The 2,428-nt window shown below is 30.6% G+C and overlaps 1 long non-coding RNA gene across 3 annotated transcripts; it reads right to left on the bottom strand.

The window, feature by feature from the left end:
- Positions 1-351: 351 nt before the first annotated feature.
- On the bottom strand, positions 352-2,421 carry LOC139786786 (uncharacterized). Of its 3 annotated transcripts, none has more exons than XR_011722408.1 (4): positions 2,310-2,421; positions 1,573-2,082; positions 1,083-1,263; positions 352-440 (listed from the first exon to the last, which is right to left on the bottom strand). It is a non-coding gene; the product is annotated as an uncharacterized lncRNA (long non-coding RNA). The 3 variants fall into 3 exon arrangements; XR_011722407.1 differs by lacking the exon at positions 352-440 and adding an exon at positions 675-983; XR_011722406.1 differs by lacking the exon at positions 352-440 and having other exon boundaries at positions 675-1,263.
- Positions 2,422-2,428: the final 7 nt, after the last annotated feature.

Raw genomic sequence — 2,428 nt, 5'->3', positions numbered from 1 at the left:
TCTATTTTTGATGTTGGCAACAATTCTAAAAATTTATTTGTTATCTGCTTTCCAACACCAGCAAGACAGCAGTGCATATAATCTGGCACGAATCCTTTACAAACATCAAAATAAGGTAAGTTTATGAGAGGAGAAATAGACTTTAATCCATATACATCGGCACATTCTTTATCAGCAATTTCCATCATAAATTTTATCATATTCTTCATATTTCTCTCTTCTACAGTATGTTCAAGAATAGGATACCTATTACTTCCTTCGTACCACTCGCCTGGGTGTAAGCACCAGTTGCAACCGTACTTCCCATTGAATAATGTAACTCCTTGCATGGGAGCCTTGCAACTGATCCACACAACAAATTAGAGAGTATACTTTAATCAAACGTTCTTCATTGTTTATTCTACATGTTATGCCTTGATTTGCTAATTTAGTCATCATTTCTGTAAATGGATGTAAAAAAGCGGTCATTTCGGGTTATTTCGTCCGAACCATATACCACAGGTGATTATCCTATTCAATTTTGTTTGAATAGGTATTTCATTTAGCTGTAAATATATGGGCCAAATCGAGTAATTCGAACTCTCAAATCTCGGTGCCCCGTCGGTATTAATATGGTTGTGACGTAATTATGTTTATCACTTTCAGGTAATTTTTTTATAAATGACTTGTACATATTTCCATCAAAAATGTTTCTTATTTTTCCATTGAATGTCCTTAATTTAATAACGTTGTCATAATATTCAGCGTTTTCTTCCAATAGAATTTTAATATTTTCCGTAGGATCAATCATTACAAAAATATTTGATGACGATGGATTTTCTAAATTAATGGTTTCGGAACATACATCACAAATTACGCAAGAATCTACATCATTTATTTTGCCAATATATTTACAGCAGTTGGGACAAATTCCATGAAATTCTATTTTATCTTTCGGATTTAAAATATTATCGACTATCCATCGTGCATCGGGTAATATTAATCTTGAAAAGATAAGATTGATCTGTTGCAGCATACTTATATTTCATTTAATGATAATTTATATTTTAAACTGTATTCGATAATCATTAAAAATATTTCACCTCGTGATTTGTTTACAGGTATTTCAATATCACTCAGAAATTCTTCATGTGACATAAACTCTTGTAAAGTGCGTGTTCGACATATATCATGTTGATGGTCATTTTTGTCGTCTGTTAAATCATTAAATATAACCAATAAATCCGAATCCCATTCTGAAACTTGATCTCCTGTATAAATCATCTGCAATATTTAATGGAAAAGTTAATAAATTATTTCACAAATTATAATGTAAAATAACATGCACAAATGAATGTAATATATATTAAATTAAGTACCATCGGTACTTAATCCTTATATAAATATTTTAAAACATTATTATCTTGGTATATATTATCAAAAAGTATTAGTAGCATTAAGCAAAATTAATATGTCCAAAATGAACATAAAATAAATAAATCTAACAATTATCAGTTTAATAAAATACAAAACTGAAGGATAGTAAACACTTTATGAGTATTTATCGGCGACTATTTGGAACTGCAATATTACCTTGTTCTCAGGATCGCTGGCGACGTTTATATCATTCCCCTTTATATTTTCTATGTTTAACACGTCATCGAAATCAATTGCGTCCTGCTGTATATTATTTGTATCCTCTGTTATTAATTTTTCGCAAATTTTGAATGCTTCAGCTTCTATTGTTCCAGCACACTCTTTCCGTGCAAACATTTTGCGCTTCATTAACGTCGATTGAAGTATCCGCTATTTCATTCATGTTTTCCATAATAGCCTCTTGCATTGTAAAGGCTATAATACACAAAATGCATAGCGTAGCATAAGCATAGCACAAGACCGCTGGACCAATGAGCATCCAGCATAATGTCGCCATATTAATTTACGTAAGATGCTCATTGGTCCAGCGGTCTTATGCTATGCTTATGCGACGTTATGCATTTTGTGTGTGACGGCCTTAACAGTATCTTCATGTGATTTGTTAATGTTACCCATATCCATATTTTCAGCAACGTATTGAACGTCCTCGATACTATCTTTACAAGTCTAAAAAATATAAGAATAGTGTATACATAAACACACTTACAGATCCAATCACATTATTATTATTTATCTAACCTATATTAATTTTCATTATCAAATATTTATTGTAAGTTTATATTTAAAAAAAATGATTAAAAGTGACTTGTCTTACAATGTATAGTCCAAATATTGCATAAACTGCATGCATAAATTATTTGAAATAAAAATTCTTTAAAATATAAGATACTTACAAGTCTATTTGGCCGTACTTTAGGTTTAAAATTCAATCTTCTCATGATTCTGGGACTTACATCTTCAACTCTGCACGACCGCAAATAATATTTATAACTTCGTGGAAATCTTTTTGCCA

This window comes from Temnothorax nylanderi, unplaced genomic scaffold, assembly GCF_030848795.1.
Source record: "Temnothorax nylanderi isolate EJ_2023f unplaced genomic scaffold, tnyl_v1.0 TNYL_tig1147_pilon, whole genome shotgun sequence".
NCBI classification, from domain to species: domain Eukaryota; kingdom Metazoa; phylum Arthropoda; class Insecta; order Hymenoptera; family Formicidae; genus Temnothorax; species Temnothorax nylanderi.
Note: the sequence above shows the minus strand (reverse complement) of the source record. Positions and strands in the feature narration are given on the sequence as shown.